Source organism: Hoplias malabaricus, chromosome 9 (assembly GCF_029633855.1).
Source record: "Hoplias malabaricus isolate fHopMal1 chromosome 9, fHopMal1.hap1, whole genome shotgun sequence".
Taxonomy (NCBI): domain Eukaryota; kingdom Metazoa; phylum Chordata; class Actinopteri; order Characiformes; family Erythrinidae; genus Hoplias; species Hoplias malabaricus.
In genome coordinates this window covers 33,554,631-33,575,792 of record NC_089808.1, presented here as the reverse complement: position 1 = coordinate 33,575,792, position 21,162 = coordinate 33,554,631, and positions in this window count along the sequence as shown.

The window sequence follows — 21,162 nt, the reverse complement described above, 5'->3', positions numbered from 1 at the left end:
GTTTTTGTTTCTGAGCAACAACCCTCGTGAACCCAAGTGTCTGCATTTATTTGTCTTTAATAAAGACTTTCCCCACAACTTTAAACCAGTCCATCTGTTGTGGGATCTCCTCCGTCAATCACCCTTGCAAGTTATTTTCATAAGCTTTGCACAAATAAACTCCTATTCTTCCACTCCCAGCTCAGCCTCTCTGTACCTTCCTGTCATGGTTTCTGTCTCTGGCCTCTCCCACACTCTGTCTTCCTCTGCCCATCACTTTAGTGTCATAAAAGATGCTAAATGAATTGTTTTTCCCATATATACTTGATATTCTGCTATATTGATATTTTACCAAGGCAGAGTTGGAGTGCATAAAAAAGCAATCTAGCATATTTTTGCTTTCACACTCCATGAAGAAGCATAAGTGGTGCTAGGGTGGCATGTATGTGTGGAAGACACATCTTCTACAGAACTGTTAAAGATTATTTACATAATTTTGTACAGGAGGTCCTCGGGTTACGTCAGTCCCGAGTTACTATGTTTCTTGGTTACGACACATCTCCCATTTACTGTATAAAGCCTTGTTTCGACTTAAGTGGTTTTGCGCCGTAAACGTCGTAACGCGAACTTCGTGTTTGGTGTGCGTGGCGCGGCGGAAGAATACACGGTTACGTGTCTCTGGACTGAGGAGGATAGGTGTGAGGATAGGATAAGTGCTTACAGTATGTTATTTACGTACAGTATGTACGTATTTTCCGACTTACACCAAAAATCGGTTTACGACGCGACGTAGGAACGGATCAACGTCATAAGTCGAGGACACTCTGTATTTGCAAATGCGGTTGTTTTATGGTGATATTCAAAAGAACAATTTTTTCTCCACTTTACACCACAATATTTGATGTTTTACCCCATGAATTATATTTATTTATTTTTCCTAAAATAAATAAATTTTAATTGTTGCAACATTCCTTTATCACTTTGTAATGTGTGTGTGTATGTGTGTATATATATATATATATATATATATATATATATATATATATATATATATATATATATATATATATATATAAAAACAGCTAAAAGACATGTAGGGACTGAAGACACTGAGTGATGAAGTGTCATTTTTTTTTTCTTATTTTCTCAAACAAGCTTTAAGGTGTCTAGCTGTACAGGGTCTTCATGTGGTGATTCAACATCAAGTGGAAACTTCAGGCAGGTCCGTTCAGTACCTGCTCCCACATCTTCCACAATCATACATTTGTAAGAATGTGCAGAATGTGTTTTTGCATTGTCTTGTTGACATATACAAAGGCATCCCTGACAAACAATGCTTTAAATGTGACAAATGTTGTTGTAAATATCACAACAGTGTAATTTATCTTTGACACAGCCCTACAGTGACAGACCATAGGCTTTGGACCTGTTGTTAGTAACAGTCTTCTAAACATTACACGGTTTTACGCTGTGTTGTTCATTCCCAGATGCCTCTGAGCCCAGAGAAGTCTACTAATCCTCATTATTTGTCGGTAAAATTGTGGTCCTCAGTCCATTTTTACTCCTTAAACAATAGGCCTTCCCTGGAGTCTACATTGTACCCGTTGATGTCGCTTGTTCCACATCGTATCATTATGTAAATATTTACCTCATTATTCATTTATTATTATTATTATAATGCGCCTGTACAAACGTGTTTCAGAATATGATGCTGGTCTGGATTGATATTAAATCAAATAAAACTAACCAGACAAAACATGACGCATTATGTTCATATTGTCTTCAGTGAAATATGAGACAAAGTATGTTAAGAAATCAATGCTTAAAATTTGCTTTCTCTGTACTGTTCCAGCTTTTTCTTATTTGGTGTTTTATATTAGCATCAGCATAATATTCCCTTTTCATATGTGTAACAGTGTGAGTGCATGGCTAAAACTCACCGAGCATACGTCACCCGGCTGTGGTTTTACAGTGTTTTCATGAACTCAATGTGCACGCCAGAGGTATTGTTTCCCCACACCCCGGCAATGTTAATAATGTGCTCCCAATTGGGTCGAAATGGTTTGATTTTGGTAATTTATGCCAGATGTAACCTTTTACTTGGCGGTGTGAGGGATTGTTTTGGAGTGATTTGGGCGGTGTGTTTTGAGACTTGTGGTGGATATCAGCAGCCTGAGGTGGTAGTGGCTCTCTGCGACACCCTTGGTGTCTGGCCCGCTGCCCTTCGCCTACTCTGTGTCTCTCTGTCAGCCTCATGCCCTGCTGTTTGCCACCGTCTCTCTGGTGACGGGCTCCGTGCCACACAAGGCTGCTGTGACAGTTAAGTGCTGGTTTGAGTCACCAGTTGGAGTCCATGCCGTTGCCAAAACACCGATGCCTTATATATGTGTTTAATCCGTGCCATAAAACACACCATGGACGTTGGTATGTCCTCAGGACCTTAAACATTCTCAGACCTTGTTTTTTTTTTTTTTTGGCACCTATGTTTAGTGAACTTATAATGCGTTTGATGTTGGCGAGCCCAGGTAACACCAGCAGGTGTTATTTTATAGATGGACGTCAGTGATATTTATGGTGGCTTTGCACTAGATAAGAAATCTTGGTGAAAGTAACAGAGATGAGAGTGGCTACTCAATTCATGTGTTGATGGTACACAGCAGTGCTACTGGAGTTTTTAGATTGTCACTGAACACTGTTTCTTAGATCCTTTTTCTGAAACAAGGCCTGGAGATAAATTTGGGTGTATGAAGACAACACATTAAAAATCTCTATTTAATATAGATTATGGCACCATTCCATTTCCTAACTAAAAATACTGAATATACCCTTGAGGCTACCACCACAGTGACGGTTATACTGAGAGTATAGGGCCGGGTGTTTTCCTAGGAATCAATAAGTAGAGAAGCCAGATGTGGCACATCTTGGAGGTGAGCTTGAAGCGCTCTGCTTCCAGCTGAACAAACAGGTGTTGGGAAATGCCATTTTGTTGGTATGTTCTGAGACAATCCTCTTCTGTGTTCCAAAATAATTACTGACGTTTCAGACATAAGCTCCAGAATAACCAACATGACGATCAGCCTGTGCTGTCTCCCCAGTTCCTAGTTCATCTGTCTGCCAGCTGCTGGCGGACAGGTTTGAAAGCGTCGTCATGGAGGAGCTCTGTATGGTTTGTGTTAGCCTTCGCATTAGCCTTTCTAAGTTCATTGTTATACAGTAAGCTATGTTACCTGAATCCTGAACTGGCTTATTTTGGGTCTCAACAGCTCTCTAGCAGACCACCTGAGAGCCAGGGACGCAGAATCAAATTGCAGGTCTTTAATCCTGCAAAGCATGTGCCTGTGATTCCCTCATTGGGTGAAACTGTGAAAGAACCTTTTAGAACGGGTCTTTAGCTTCTGAGACTTTCAAACAAAAGCAAACTCTCTTCCGCTGCCTTGATTCTCGTGGAACTGAACTGAAAATATGCTCAGTTAGCGCAGATGCAGTGTACATGTTTTTTTTTTTTTGTGGGAGCACTGTATCATCTTTAATCTTCTACATTTTACCAACCATCAGTGAAGCATGACACATTTTCCCATCGCTGGATCTAAATGGCTTGGAGTGATGGACATTTTGATAAGTGAAAGTGCCCTATGACTGAAGCCATCCCTTTGTCGGCCGAGCAGAAAGCGGAGACTTCAGGGAGGATAAACTTTGCTTAGATGAGAGGAAAGGCAAGCCTTTTATCTTGGGCAGGCACTGTATTTTACACAATGTCTCTCCAGTACGGCCCAACAAAGAGCTCCTTATGTACTTCCTCTGGGCTGGCAGGCCTAATACCGCAGTGCTGGGGATGGTTGCGAGGAGACGTCTTTTAGATACTGAGCTACTTTGGTTGGTGCAGCGGATAAAGAACAATTCATTGGATCAGCGAAGTGTGTGTGTGTGTGTGTGTGTTTTCATGGGCTGTGCCCTGCTGAAAGGTGGTATCTGGGCCAGAATGTACTAGTTCTATCAAAGTGTTTCTCTAGCCTTATTTGAACTTATTTACGAGGCGCATTCACTTTTCTAAATCCTTGTTTTCGAATACATCTTGGTTTATAATGTAACAAGCAAGAAAGCCTTGTCATCAAACGTCCTCTCGTGCCGATTTTGCTAAAATAAAACATACATAAACCTCAACAACCATTCCTTTTGACATTTTATATATTTTCAGCTTTTTTGGTTCCTTAAAAAGAAGCAGGATTTCAAAGTTAACCAGAAAAATTAGTCCAAATTTAAGGAATGTCCCTCAGCTCTGTTTCTATTGGACAGGCTTGATTTGGACTTGGGTTAAACTGGGAAATCCACACCCACACACATTACTTGTAAAACCATCAAAGCATTCAAAACAGAAACAAGGTACCTCCAAACTTTTGGTGGGAAGTTCTGCTTCCTCTATGTCACAGAAATATGATGCACGAATTATGCCAAATATTTTCTGAATGCAGTTGCATCACCTCAGTCTCAGATTTGATCTTTACCTAAAAGGCCTGTCTTACCATGACTTACTTTAACTCTTGCTGAACTCTGACGAAACCCCCCTGAAACCGCCCCCCCTCCTCTTTCCTCCGTCACGGTCGGATGCCTCCCGGCCTGATGCTGTCTGTTGTAGGCGGGGGTGTGTGTTGATGGTCTCGGTGTGTGTCCTGCTCCGTGCGGCGGTGTGAATGACGGCTGCTGTCTGTGCTGACCGGCTCCCTGCCGCTCCCTATTCTTCCTCTGAGTGACAGTCGCTCGTACCTCTTCTGAACCACCCCAAAGGACCGCCTGTGCCATGGCAGCCCACCTCGCCCTCTGAAGAGAAAAAAAAAAAAGGAAAAGAAAGACTCTTGGCTCAAAGTGTTTAATGTTGCTCTCTTTCCTCCCAGGACGCTCAGAGCGTGAGTCTGACCTCCAAACAAACACGAGGCTGTCTCACTGGCCTCAGCCAGACCTCATTTAGGAGCCTGCATCACTGTGGGTCACACCAGTGGAACTTTACAGGGGTGTTTTGTTTCCAAATGATGCGTTTCATCTGCATTGTCATTCTACAAAAAGTTAAAATCTCGGTGGGTTACACCAGTGGAGTGTAACGACTGATTTAATCTACATTGTCTTCCTTTAATAAGTCGGATCACTGTGTGTTGAGCCAGTTGAAGGGAACAGAAGTTTGTTTTTAATTATGTATTCCATTTACATGACCATCTTCCAGAAAGCTGGGTCACTGTGTACACTCAATGGGAGTAAACCAAGATATTTATAAAAAATATTTATAAAAAATGTGTAAAATAAATTTAGAAAATGGATCTCTGTGGTGTACCAATGAACATTTACATGGGGTGTTTTTTTTAATGATGCATTTTATCTCTACTGTTTTCTTTCAGAAAAGTGGGTCGCTATGGGTTACACTAATGAAGATGAACAGGTTTTTTTTTTTAAACGGCGTACTACAGTTACAATGTCTAAAGTCTCAGAAATTACACACGAATACACAATATATTGCCCACTATCTTCATTTAGAAAAATGAATCACTGGCTATTATAATAATGGAAATGAAAATGTTCTACTGTCTTGTGAGTATATGAGTACATGAGTATAAAGTATGATAAAGTCACTAATTAACCTGTTTCAAAGCAATTAGTATTAATGATCTCAAATTCTTTATTACTAAACACTAAATCATCCAAAATAATGAGCAGTTGAAGTATCGCTGGGTCATAGATCATAATCTGCCAATCCGTGTTAATGGCCTCAAACGTGATCTGTCAGATGAAGCTTCCTTCCCCTCACTGATGTGAAACGGATTTGTTACTGTATGCCTCAAATATGCAGAGGGGTTAAGTCTGGTTTGAGTTTGGATTCCTCTCGCTCCGTGAAGATCCACGCCACATTTGTGTGGTCTTGTGCACGTCTGTAAATGCCTTAACCACGTTCCCCGGAACATGCACAAACTTATGTTATGACTGGAGTCAATTAACCCCCATTGTTCTCGTCCTATTGTCCCAAAGCAGATGTCTTCTTTTCTGTGGAGTGACAGGTGGTCATTTGTGTGCAAATTAGGATCTCCAGTATATCATGGATCATGGGTTTTGTAATTAAACAATTTAACCGAGATCGCTATGTTTATGTCGGCCAGTATCTGCCTGTCTTACATCCATCATAACACTAAATATTCTGTTGCGGCCATCGTAGTTACACCCACTTATCGGACAAATTTGAGCAAAGTGTTCGGCCTAGTTATGACTCATATAATATGTAAATATCCTGTCAGAATTTATTTACGCCCCATAAGTCTGGCTTATATAGTGGCCTAATTAAACAAATGGCCACCTGTTATTGTTACAGGATTGGACATCTGGCTAAACAAAGGATGGAGTAAGAGCAGTGTCTACAGCAGTGATATGCGGGGTGATATCCATTTTACGCATCTATTAGCAGTATGATTGGAGGTATTACGATCTGAAGATGACTCCAGTTCCTCACGTTGCCAACAGCACTAGACTGGGATTAACAGCAAATCTTCAGATATTGTTTGTGGGCAATTAGTTGCAGACAAGCGTTCTGATTTTTCGCATTGTCCGGCTGGCCGTTCCATATGGAGCCGACTTAATCCAAAGGCTATATAATAAAGATGGGTTCATTCAGCTGAGGGGAACCCTACATGAATTTGGACTTTTGCATTCGTTCTTTTTGCAGTCGTTCTTTCAAACCTATAAATTCTACCTGTTTGTTAAGGTGTGTTACCCAGGCTTAGTACAGCCTGGTTATACCTTGTGGCCAGAATTCACCTCAGTACTTGGCGTACTATACGAAATACACAATCGGAACTTTATAATAAATTTAATATATATTTTTTCTGTCCTTTGATAAAACCAATTACAGCTGCTTTTTCATATTGTGTTAAAATGTCACTATGAACAGACTAAAATAAATGCTCCAATACAACAATTTCATTAACTTCCATTCACAGTTAAGATTTGTTTTTTAACTCCTGTAGATACTATTTTAAATATTTGAGGTTTTGTTCCAACAGTGATTTCAGTTCAAGCTTAAGACCAGTAAATATTCAGTGCCTTCACAGATGTCTACAGGCCTTTGTTCTATGGACTGAGCAATGAATTAATTAAAAGAAACAATATGTTTGAAAAATGTGTCTAATTATGACTATAACATTAAGTACTCATGCATGCTCAATCAATAAAAAAACAAAAATGTGCTTGATTTTGTACTTTACTAGTGTACAGTCATTGGATTTGAATGAATATCTGACCTCATCCAGTGTTTGTATTAGCTATAACAGAACTCAGGCATTCCCCTCTAGGCTGTAACTATACTTTAGCTTAAACAGGAAAGTCCATGAGCAGCCCTATAAAAACAGAAAGTGTTTTGCTGGTCTCTGACTTGAAGCAGGTGTCCAGCCTGCTTGGATCAATGCAGCAGTTCTTTATAGCAGCTGCACACAAAGACTTCCACACTTCCGGGCTTTTCAGCGTAATGATTGGCATATTGATTTTTCCAAGTAAACCGCGCAAATACTTGACTGAAAGAGAATAAGAATCCAATTAAAACGAGTCTGAGAAAATAATCCTAATCCAATCAAAGCAAGGATATGTATTGATCCTGCACAGCCAAAATGAATACAGTATATACACCAATCAGCCATAACATTATGATCACCCCCTTGTTTCTACATTCAGTGTCCATTCTCTCACCATATATACAGGAGCACTTTGTAGTTCTACAATCACAGGCTGTAGTCCATCTGTCTCTCTGCATACTTTGTTTGTCCACTCTGTTAGACACTCCTACCTCGTTGGTTCACCTTGTAGATGTAAAGTCAGAATCATCAGCTGATCTGTGGATCTTTTGCTGCATGGTTTCTGTTGGTCGTCCTCCAGCCCATCATCAGTGGACACATGCATTTCTTCTTGGTCCAGCTGTGATACTAAGGGTGTGTAACAACTCAAGCAGCACTGCTGTGTCTGATCCACTCATACCATCACAACATCAGTGTCACTGCAGTTCAAAGAACTGTAGATTACAGTCTGTAATTGTAGAACTACAACGTGCTCCTGTATGGTCAGTGGAGTTGAGAGAATGGCAGTACGTGTGGAAACAAGGTGTTATGGAATCTACACAGCAAATTCAGCAGTGTTAAATCAACACTATCACTGTTAGTGTAATAATCTAACACTCTCAGTGTTAACACTAATAGTGTTGATTTAACACTGGTGAATTTGCTATGTATAATGTTATGGCTGATCAGTGTATGTAAAGAGTTATGTGCAGTCAGTGGAAATCAGTATTTTAAGTGAAGTAGGTTTTCTGTCTCAGTCAGAGAGCCCTCCTTTCTTAGCAGCAAGTCTTTAGCAGTTAACCCTTTGCTGGATTATTACTTAGTTGTCTTAAGACATATAATTATTTAGAAACTACCAAGAACTTTCTAAGTGAGTTATAAAAATAAACTGTGACACTGAGGGAGTGTATTGTTTAAATAATATTACATTACCACATGTGATAATGCTAAAGATAGAGTGCACTGCTGTATTATGCACATGGGCTTGGGGGAACTCTACAAAACTAAAGCTGTTGTCACGTAGCACAGTCTGCCACTGCATCAAATCAAACTTTATAAGACAAGAAGAAAGTCATAGATTAATTATCTGGGGAATCGCTTATGACTTTTCTGGCCTCAAGCTCATCTCAGAATATCTAAAAGATGATAGAAATGTTTGCTGTGGTCAATGTTTCATCTTGTTTTCATGAATGCCATCTTCTCTGTGCTTATGACGGTTATCAGCGCAAAGCCAACATCTCTTGGTAACATCTATGATACATTCATGGTTATTTCAGACAATACCGAGCCTCATTCAGTACGTTCTGAGCAGCGACCAACGACACTTGAGCAGCTGAAGTGTTGTGTCATGACAAAATGGGCACAAAAACTCTTGAAATACTTTAACAATTAGTATAATCAGTTTCCCAAATAATTAAACTGTAATTAAAAGGAAAGGTGATGTAACACAGTAACAAATAAGTTAAGTGAAAACATTAGTAATTATTTTCTAATAACCCCCATTATTTTGAAAGATTTTCTAGTTTTACTACGTACTACGCTTACTTTCCCAGATGAAAATGTATTTATTTATAAGTTTTCATTATATATCTTTTTAAATTGAAGTTTACAATGTAATTTAAAACATAAAAAGCCTTAGAATAATTAGAGTTACAGCTGAAATAGAGATCCCACATTATTAATATATCCTCCCCCCATTTCTGTTTTATGTGTTAAAGTGAATATTGTACTGTCACAATGACTAAAAACCACAGTGTTTATAGATACAGTTGCCCCATTTGGACCTCACAAGACATGTGGGAAAGGTTACGGAAATGAAAAGAAGCCAGTGCCAGCAGGGACAACACTCGAGGTATTCTTCTGGCTGCTTGTGCCCAGTGAAATGCCACCTTGACCCTTGAATGCCAGTCGCAGCGCACCCTCGGCTTGCAGGACAGTCTCACACAATCCCACAATTCACGTGGAGGGAAGCAGCTGCTGGCGGGAACATTCTGGGTGGAGGTGGAGGTTGGGAATGTGTGTCTGAGGGAAAACACTCTGGATAGGTTACAAAGAGTGGCCCAAACATGGCACAAAGCTGGCATTCACTCCCCTCTCCCACCACGCAGAATCGGGAGGCAGGTTGACGTGCACGTCTCTAAATGTCAGACGCTAGAATGTTGTCTGTCTGTTTGTTAGTGTGTTTGAGAAACCAGTGTCATGCAGAAAGAGTGGGAGAGTGAAGAGATTCAGCTGTACATGTTCTGAGAGCAAATCTACGCTGTTCACAACTAGATACTTGTCGGCATAGACTCACTATACTTTTCCTGGTCCATTACCTTTGAGATTATTATTTTATTATTCATTATTTTAACTTTGTAAAATTACTTGTGTACAGGCCCTGAACAATTTAGGGCAAAGGTTTAATTTCTCATGTACAAATCTAAACTTAGTTTGTTGAGGTTGTGATGTCACAGCACGAGTGTTTGATTGCTTCTGATTGGTCTAGTTCATCTACAGACTTTTATGAAACAGACACTATTAAAACTTTTCATTCATTCATTATCTGTAACCGCTTATCCAGTTCAGGGTCGATATGGGTCCAGAGCCTACCTGGAATCATTGGGCGCAAGGCAGGAACACACCCTGGAGAGGGCGCCAGTCCTTCACAGGGCAACGCAGACACACACACACATTCACTCGCACCTACGGATACTTTTTTTTTGAGTCGCCAATCCACCTACCAACGTGTGTTTTTGGACTGTGGGAGGAAACCGGAGCACCCGGAGGAAACCCACGCAGACACAAGGAGAACATACCAACTCCTCACAGACAGTCACCCGGAGCGGCAATCGAACCCACAACCTCCAGGCCCCTGGAGCTGTGTGACACTACCTGCTGTGCCACCGCGCCACCCCATATTAAAACTAGTAAGCCATAGGTTAAATAAGTACTGAGTAACTAAAGGGTATGATTCTAGAAATATGTGATTATTACATGGTATATCTTACAGATATTTTACAAATAAGACACATAATTATGTTCAGAATACATTGTACTTCTCAGCATAATTACAGATTATTAAATTGAATTAAAAAGTATGACAGTTTCTGCAAGCGACTATTACTGTCATTTTTTATAAATAAGGAATTCAACTACTATTTTGAATTGACTGTAGTTCTGAATGTAATTATAGATCCTTTTAGATTATTTACAGTGCTCATACAGAGAAGGACATGGTCAGCTACTTTCATTACAGGCACTGGCAGAGTTTCATGGTGCTTTGTACTCATTAGGTTCAGGACATATAATTTACCACAGTAGCAATCATCACACACTTCAGAGATATTTACTCTGTTTAGCCTCTAAGTATTACGACATTATATGTACATAGGTGACTGATGAGGAAATGATTCAATGGATTGTAAGATACCCAGTAATAACCACATATTTCTAGTATCATACCCTTTACTTACTTAGTTCTTACTTAATTTTATTTTACCGCTTACTTAACAGGTACTTACCCAGTAATTAGTGGGCTGTAATTATTTAAAGTGTTACCTTTTGTGATTAATCTCTCAGGCCTTCTCACACATCATATTTTTAAAACATTTTATTAATAAGTTTTCAGCGAACCAACAGTGGTTCCTGAGTAGCATTGCTTCAAAAATCCCTTTTTGACACTTTTTAGGAATATTGAGTGCTGACACATTTTCATGTTCATTTTGTGCTTGCTTGTTGTGACAGTTGCAGTAGGAAATATTTATTGGTTGATGAATGTAGGGGAAAGGCTGCTTGGCATTTCTTTAAGCTATACAAGGTTCTATTACAAAAGCCAATTACAAAGTGCCCACATGTCCACTGGCTTTTTGCAGAACAGCATCAGCTTCCTGGAACGATTTAAACGTTAAGGCACCTAAGAACATGACTTTAGTAACTTTACCTAACAGCTTAAAAGCACTTAAGTGAGGGAGTTGGCTTTAGCAGATGCTATTGGGCTGTTTCATATATGTGTCTGTGTGTATGTTTGATATAGAAATAGATTATTTATATTAAAACTTGACAGAAAATTGAGGGATTAAATATGACATTGTATGTAATAAAGACTAACGTCACCATGAATCTGGCCACAGTTTACTGGCCAGTCATAAAGAGTAGGGATATTATTGAGTATAGAATATCAAAAAGTAGTTGTGTTTATTGGGCAAATAAATAAATAATTAGAAGCATCTTTAAAGATACTCTCCATAAATGGTATCTGTCTTTTAAATACTGTATGGAAAGGCTGGCAGTGTAGCCAGTCATCATAATTCCTGCATCAGAGACTCTTAAATCTCTTTATTTCTTTAGTATTTTTGTCGTGTTTGTCACTCTTTGATCATACTCATATCGATCATTCATATTAATTGAATGTAACCCTATAGCATGGATCACCCATACCAACCAATAAATAAATTCATCTTTGATGTTAAATAAGTTTGTATCTACATTCTGCTATGATGCATATTGTTGCTGTTGGAAGATATTCCAGCTGCCTTTTACATGATTTCAGTCTTTCATGAAGATTAGGGTCAAATTAAATGGTCCAAAATATTTCAAATTTAATCTTGAGACATTATTTTTAATTGAAACATTTGTACACATTTTTCTTTCACTGTTAAGAATTAAGAATGTTATCCATTTGGAGATACAAGGTTTTGTTCTGACAATATTGAAGTCATAAGAATATATTGAGCTCCAGGAGTTGAATACCAGAGATGAGAATGGAAGTGCACCTTCTGTTCAGACTAATGCGGGGGATCCTACTTAAGCAAACCCCACATGGACAAATCCTTCAGGTGGCTTTAGCTAATGCTAAAACAACACTTTCAACCTCACCAATGTTTTAACTGGATAAAGATCTGGGATAAGCCTGAGAATGCATTTGCAGTGGAGAAAAAGGTGCTGGTCAGCTCTGCTCAGCCTAATCTGTCTGAAGTGGAGCTGTCACAATGTTTTTACAGCAGTGCCTCATAGAAGTGCTCTGTATTACTTCACCACCCTCCTCAAATTGAATGTACCATAGCTGTATACTTTAGCATTTGTATATGCTGCTAGAATCAGAATGAACCATTTGTCATAATTAAATAATATATTATCATCATTATAGTAGTGGTGTGTATTGTAGTGCTGGTCCCAAAGCCAGGATAAATAGGGAGGGTAGTGTCAGGAAAGGCATCCGGCGTAAAAACTGTGCCAGATCGACGGTGCGGATCATGGTTGATCCGCTGTGATGAGCCCGGATGGGAGCAGCTAGAAGAAGAAGAAGATAGTAGTTGTGTCTATTAGTATTGCAATATGCAGAGCAGGACCGCCCTATACGCTCACTACACACGCTTAGGGCCCTGCAAATTAAACCTAGCACTTGCTTTAGCTTCGCATAGCTGTTTAAGGTGGAACTGAGTATTCAACAATTAACTGAAGACTCTAAATGCTTGAATACTAAAACTTTATAGGAGGCAAAGATCTGCCTTTTAAAATGACATATATGGTTGAAGGGGATGTGGCCAGCAGGCGAAAAAGCCACCGCTAGGTGGCACTGTTGTCCCCCCCCAGTGTCTCAGGACTGACCTTTTGCTCTCACGGCCGCAGCAAAACAACCCCCTGTAGGCGGTACTATGACTCCATTGGCTGCCGCAGTAAATATAGACAGCTAACTCTGGCTGCTGATTGGCTAAATGACCAATGTGATGACCAATGAGAAGCGCATATTCTGTTTCGGAGCCGTGGGGTATCTGCCCCTCCCTCTGGCTGAGGGAAAGCATCTGTTTTAAACAAATCACCCGTTTTAACAGTCCAATCTCAAAATTACGAAACACCTCAGTCCAATAAGCAACGCGGTTTTAGTCCAAATACGGGATGATTTTAACGTATTTTATTTGACATCCCTAGTCTGCAGCGAAATTAGGGAAGTTCCGCTGGATTTTAAGGTTGTTAAATTTAGGGCACCTTCAAAAGTGTTCCCCAGTGATCCCCCTCCTAACTGTCTGTGATATGAAGCTGAATTCAGTGGCTTGGGGGCTTTTTGTTTGAATTATCACATTAAATGTTGCACAAATATGTCTCGATTTAAGTCGGCCCCCACGTCCTAAAACAACAGTGCCACCTAGCGGTAGGTTGTTCGCCTGCTGGCCACATTTGTGGATCAGGCTGCATTTGTATTTGGAGCGGGTGAAATGCGAGACGAAAGTCTCAAAATCCAAAAACCCGCGAGAGGAAATGAACAAATGCACGTCACTGAAAACACGCGAGTGACTCCATTCACAAACGCAGATTCAACAATTTACAAATACATTTTAAATTCGAGACTTCGAATTTACAAATATTTGCAATATCAAATAAAAAAATGCATTTATTTTCGCATAAAATTGTGATATATCTATGAAAATTTAGTCCATTTTCTGGATATTTTGGGATCTTTGGGCTATTTGTGCACAGATGTCCCACTGTACATTGAATGATTGCAGCCAAAAACAACACACCTTTTCCTCATTTTGCATTAAATTAAGTGCAACTTCTAGAGTTGTTGTCCACCATCTACGTCACAGGCAAGACGCCTATTAGAGTTTCCGAACACCGGTTGGGGGGGGGGGCAACGGTCTTTTAAACCTTATTCCTTGAATTAATAAGAAATAACATGTTTTCTGACGATCAATAAACACAAGTTAGGAACTCAAATTCCACTCTATTTATTTGTTTGACACTTTCATATCGCTGGTGGTTAGCCTTTAAACTGTGAAGCAGTCATATAAGGTGACACAAAATTGCAAGCTGGAGAATAAACAGCTACGTTTACTACTTTTTCTTCTATTCCACCTTAAGTGCTGCAGCTGTTTATTTATGTGTTGTTTTTTGAATATATATTTTGTTTACACATCATTTTTTATGTATATGACTTTTTATTCATAAGTCGAAATGTCTCTGATCCAGTCCTGTAATGGTAATGATGTTGAAATAGTGAACTCTCCCTGTGTGATGTCATGTTGTTAGCTGTTGTTGTTTCGACCTGTGGGGAATGAGAGTCACTGAGTAGCTCTGAGCTTGACTGAGGGAATGACATAAAGTCAATATAGGTAATTTGCGTAGATTGTACAGAAAATAAATTGGATTGGGTTGGTATATTTTTACCTGTGTTAGACAGGACAATATAACTGCTATTGGTCGATACTCAAATTGTCAATATTTTTATTGAATTAGAATTGTAAAAATATTGTATTGTGTATCTCTGCTTTTTTGTCTGTTGAACATGTTAATTTCCTTCATTTTTATGTGCCAATTTAATAATATATTTGCGTTCTTTACAGTACCTTGGTTATGTTCACTCTTTTCAGTCCCTTTTCTTGTAATGAAAATGAAAAGTAAACTTTTAAACATGAGTTATTAATTTTGAAGAATAGGTTTATATGAGCTGTATAAATAGATTTGATGATTCTATTAATTGAACAACAATGATAGCACAGAATTACATATAAAGCATTGTCACCCTAGCACAATAATAAAAGTCAACACAACAGTAGTATATTAATTCATCACCTGTGCTCTGTCTATGACTGAGACGTGGCCCTTGCTGTTTCAGATGTTTTGCTGATTTATTTATTTTTTTTATTGGAGTCAGAAGAGGTTGAGAATACCTGTACGTCTCTGAGCTCGCCACCGCCCCCCCAACCTCTCTCTACCTCCACGGCCCACCCCCCCACCCCGTGTGTGCAGTGTGTGATATCTGAACCGTGCCTAGCTCTCATGTCTATGAAACTCCCCAGTCTTTGTTAGGGGAAATTAATTCCTATTTGGGCCTCCCCTCATTGACAAGGGGGGGGTTTGAGGGGGGTGCGGGGTGAGAGTGGGGGTGTTGCTGAAGTGTGTGTGTGTGTGGGAGGGGTGCTGTTCAAACCACAAGTCAAACAATGTACAATAGATTAATGCAAATAAAGTTTATACCACGGTTTCAGACAAAAGCCCCTCTCCCCAGCATGCTCCTATTCTACACTGCTTTAAAAATTAAAGCTGGGGCAAAGGGGAGTTTGTGTGTGTGTGTGTGTGTGTGTATGAGACAGAGAGAGAGAGAGAGAGAGAGAGAGAGAGAGAGAAAGAGAGAGAGGGATCCAGATCCTGATCCTGTCATTATAAGCAGCAGCGGAGGCTGGAGTCATTGCTTGTGCATAGGGCTGTGTGTGTGTGTGTGTGTGTATATGTGTGTGTGTTTTTCCCATAATGCAGTGTGATAAGGCTTGGCCTACATGAGGCTGCGAGTGTGGCGTCTGATGAAGGCTTGATTAGGTGTGTGTTATCTGCTCCTGAGCTGCTCCTGATGAAAGCTACTGAAAGGGCCATGGCTGGGAAAGCTGCAGACAGCTCCATCAAATGGCAGCTATGCTATGACATGACAGCCAGGACCTGGTGGATGGTAAGTTTGGTGTGTTTTTTTCCTTCTTCTTTTTTCTTTTTTTTTTTTCTCTACTCTGTTTTTTTTTCTTGCCTGGTGACTTGGGGCCACATAACTCCTCCTTCAGAGCGCTTCGCTGCGTGTGTGGAGGCAAAGTTTAAGAGGTTACGGTTACTTGTTACTTGTGGGGAAGAGAAAAAAAAAAACTCAGCACCCAAACTCCAAGATCATAATTGTCATGTGATGCAGCTAAGAATCCTGAACTTTAGGAATTTTTCAGCCATCTCGAGTTGAACAGTTGTTGGACTCTGTGCGTTTTTGTTAATTATTTAATGTTCCACATTTAGTCTCTGTTTCTTTTTTAACTCAGTAAGAAAATATTCAGAAAATAACTTGATCATGCATATTCAAATATTGCATACCACTGTACCCTCATGTTGGTGTGGGTGCTGTTTCTCAGTGGAGTGTGTGTGAAGGGGTCAGGGCTGCTGGGGTCAGGAGGTTGAGGAAATGAGTCTCTTAACCCTGCGCTTGGCTGGACGTCAGGTTTTACGTCTCATGGAACTCCACTCTGTCCCGGTTCAGGAGGATTCCCGTAGTTCCACTGTGACCAGTGATAGATCATGTTTTAATCAGAAGTTCAGTTCCGAAGTAGCCCATTTCCGATCTAGTTGAAGTAAGCCACAGCTCAAAGGGACATTCCTACTAAGAAGTGAAGAAAGAAGCAGAAAAGTCCAATATGAATTCTGCGATGGAATTCCTGTTTTTTTTTTTCTTCCACAAACCTGTGCTCCTTGGTTCTTCAGTCCGGCTTTTTGTTTCCTTCTCACTGCTGCTGAGACGCGAGCTCCGTGGTCCTGCTCTACACTTGCTGACATTTTTCTCCGTTTGTTCATTTTTCCCACTCCTGAACAATGAGCTCTTGTCTGGGTTCTTGCCCTGATGAAAGCTACTGCTGGCTCTTGCTCTTCTATGAATATTAATTTCCACATCAATTTTTCCCCCAGTTCTCGAGTTGTTAAATTGCTGTCTGGGGGTTCATTAAACAATGAAAACTTTTCTCAAAGGATAGCAATAGAGCACGTTTTTTGGCTTTGGTCCCTCTTCTCTCTGAACTCGTTCTTGTTGAGACCACACCAGGTTTATTTTAAACGTGTGTATATATATATATATATATATATATATATATATATATATATATATATATATATATATTTAAACATATAAATATATATGTGTTTATGTTACTGGGAAAAATCCACCTGGAATACTTCAGATTTTAGAGATGTTTCAGAGAGAATATCTCCATAGAATGATGTGCAGTTTACACCTGGGAACAAAAATAAATTTGATGAAAACAGCACATTTTTTTTTACTGATGGGAATTGTTTTTAAGCATTTAATTTATTATTATTAAAATAATTTTAAGAGAAAAATCAGTATTTCATTTAGTAGTAAGCTAAATAAACTAAATGGGTAAATAAACCCAATTAGACATATATATTAATTAATTAATTAATTTATTTATTAATTTAATAGAACCCTTTTTTGAATAAATAAAACATATTCTCTCACAGGAATAAAACAAAAAAAGTCTTTTGCAGAGATGAAGTGACCAACACAAGTGATGTAGAATTACTAGGGGAATATATTTCCTATGATACTTCGCATTAAACGTTAACATTAAATGTGGAGCTAGGAGGATTTTGTTATTGTTGAATATATATATATTTCAGTATCAATATATTTAGTATCTTTGCATTTTAAAAGGCACAACAGCACATTTGCTGAAGGAATTGTTGTTTTATTTATTAATTGTCTATTGAAATAAATGTTTTATAGATTTAATAGTTAAATATAGATTAAATAGTTAACCTTAGGATGTAAGCTGCAATAAGCTTGGGATTTGAAGACGTTGATGTGCGGTTGTTTCTGGATGAGGGAATATTATTTATAACAAGTGGACAAACTGCTTTATGTAAGATTAATAAACGTCACCTGAGTAAAAGCAGTGCTGGTTAAATGAGAGAGAGAGAGAGAGAGAGAGAGAGAGAGAGAGAGAGTGTGTGTGTGTATGTGTGCGCGTGTATGTGTGCAAGTGTGTATGTGTGTATAAGAGAGAGAGAGAGTGTGTGTGTGTGTGTGTGTTTGTATGTGTGTGCATGTGTGTAAGAGAGAGAGTGCGTGTGTGTGTGTGTGTGTGTGTGTGTGTGTGTGTGCATGTGTGTATAAGAGAGAGAGAGAGAGTGGGTGTGTGTGTGTGCACGTGTATGTGTGTGCATGTGTGTAAGAGAGAGAGTGTGCGTGTGTGTGTGTGTGTGTGTGTGTGTGTGTGTGTGCATGTGTGTATAAGAGAGAGAGAGAGAATGTGTGTGTGTGTGCACGTGTATGTGTGTGCATGTGTGTAAGAGAGAGAGAGAGAGTGTGTGTGTGTGTGTGTGTGTGTGTGAGTGGGGCTGGGGCTGGTGTGTGCTGATAGTCTGCAGGTCAGATGAGGACTCACCTGTGGAATGCTGAAGTGAGTTTAGACTTACAGGTGCATATGTGATCAAAGCAAATTTACCCACTGTGTGGGTGTGTGTGTGTGTGTGTGTGTGTGTGTGTGTGTGTGTGTGTGTAGTTTGCAGTTTGAAAAGATGTAGGAAAGATACTGTTGCCTCTGTCAGAACAAAACCTAGTATCTCCAGAACAGGAGTAATAGCTTTGTAACAAATGCAGAGAGCAGAAATTGTATTTATAAATGTTCTGTTATTTTCTGCCTTAAACCTGTGCTGTGCTGCGCTTGTCTGTTGCACCATGGGCTTAAAGATACACTGAGGAATGACAAGAAACCGGAATATTGGCGAAGGTTGAAAATGTTGCGTTAAGATCTTGACATTTTGTTTGTTTACTGGTTTCATATGATTAATGCATTGCCTTAATGTAATAATAATAATAATAATAATAATAATAATAATAATAAAGTTCCACTTCTATAGCACCTTTCCCAAACCCAAGGATGCTTTACATAAATAGGGACAGATAAAAAAAACCTGGGAGTAAAATGTGGAAAAAATAAATGTTTTTAGCAGTGATTTGAAAGAAGATAAAGTTGAGAAGTTGCGAAGAAGAGGAGGAGGAGGAGAATTCCAAAGTTTAGGAGCAGCAGCACTGAAAGATCTGCCACCCAAAGTAGAACGTTTAGTTGAGGGAACAGAAAGGAGACAAGAGCCGGGGGAATGGAGACAGCGGGAAGAACAATACAAAGAAGTGGACTTCTATTCTCTTTTCCGAGCTCCTGAAGATGAATATATTGTTATCACATGATTGTCATATCACCGATGCCAATGCAAAATTTCATTTCTCCAAAGGCAGGAAATGAGGAAATCTCATTTTATATGGAAGTTTATGCAGTGTTTATTTGTTCCAGTAAATTCTGGAGCATTTCTATTGGTTCATTCAGTAATTGTGGCATTTTTAAATTATGCCAAAAATGGAGACACAAGGTTTTGTCTTGACAGCAATGATATGTATCCAGGCAAGCAGATGCTGGGGCTGGGCCTTTGGGCAGGAAACCTGTATTTATCACTAATCCTGGTTGCCAACAGTTGTTCATTAAGGTAGACTATTATGCCCCCCCTCCTCCTCTTTTTTGACGTTTGGGCTCAACCTTATTTCTGCGAGTCGTCTTGTCTGCCGTGCTCTGTACAGCTGGGGGACTGATGTCAGTTTGTATGCAGCCTCCGAGCAATCTGGCCTACAGACGATGCTCCTGTGTTCTGGGCCGAATGTGGGTCGGAGATTAGCATAATACCAACTAATCGTGAATAACATTAGCATCCAGTAAGGCAGTAATTAAAGGGATTAGTGGAAGGCTAGGAATAAATGAGCAATCCCTCCGATGACTGGGTTTATGATATGCTCTGAAGGCGACTGGACCATGACGCTCCTGAACGTGTCGACAGAAGATCACTGAGTGTCCTGAGCATCCAGCTAATGATGGCAAGGCAAAAGTGATCATATGTTTGAACATCATAAAGTCTGTGGCAGTGGCCGTTATTGCATTGTGGGTTTTAGTTGTGGCTTCAGAAACAACCTTCTGCAGATTAAAGAAGTTGTGTTGGAGCCTTAAGAATGATCCTGGATGAACATATCCTCAAAATATGACATTTTTTGAAGACTCCAGCCACAGTTCCAATGTTGTGAACTTCATATTTTATACTTCCACTCGGATTGAAGCCAGTTTTTTAATGAACGTTCGTAGCAAGGTCTAAAATCTGTAAGAAAAAAAAACCTAGCTGCAGTTTCATGCAAAAGGAGGCTTCAGTGCTTTACAGATTTTGCCACTAGGTGTCAGTACAATGAACATACCATGAAGTAGAATCAGTGGAAAAATTACTGACTGCTCCTTTAAGAAGTTGATAGTATTCGTTAAGGTCTTAAACTGAAGCGCTGAGAGTGGTGCAGAACATGGTTAAAGCCAGGTCATGTTCACAGTTATTAAATATGGTTAAAGATAAGACAAGAACTATTTGAAAGATCGTGGCATATTAGGGTCCTCTTGGTGCAGTAGCTCAGGGCAGCTGTAGTTGAGGAGGATCTGCTTGGAGTAATTAAGGAACAAAAGAGCTCTTTGTTGTGGCGAGGGTCAGGAGGAGAGAGAAAGAGATGCGAGGAGAAGAGAGAAGAGGCGCTGGCACACAGGACACAGGTCACATGGGGTCAGAGCGGCACAATCTCCTTAATCACAGTCAATCAAAGATTGTCGGATAGCATCTTTATATATATATAGCGAACCTGAAGTGGATTACTGGTTACAGACAGTAAATTAATTAATATATATAATATTTCTGAGTGTGGCACGGTGGTGCAGCAGGTAGTGTCACAGTCACACAGCTCCAGGGACCTGGAGGTTGTGGGTTCAATTCCCGCTCCAGGTGACTGTCTATGAGGAGTTGGTGTGTTCTCCCTGTGTCCGTGTGGGTTTCCTCCGGGTGACTGTCTGTGAGGAGTGTGGTGTGTTCTCCCTGTGTCTGCGTGGGTTTCCTCCGAGTGACTGTCTGTGAGGGGTGTGGTGTGTTCTCCCTGTGTCTGCGTGGGTTTCCTCCGGGTGACTGTCTGTGAGGAGTGTGGTGTGTTCTCCCTGTGTCTGCGTGGGTTTCCTCCGGGTGACTGTTTGTGAGGAGTTTGGTGTGTTCTCTCTGTGTCTGCGTGGGTTTCCTCCGG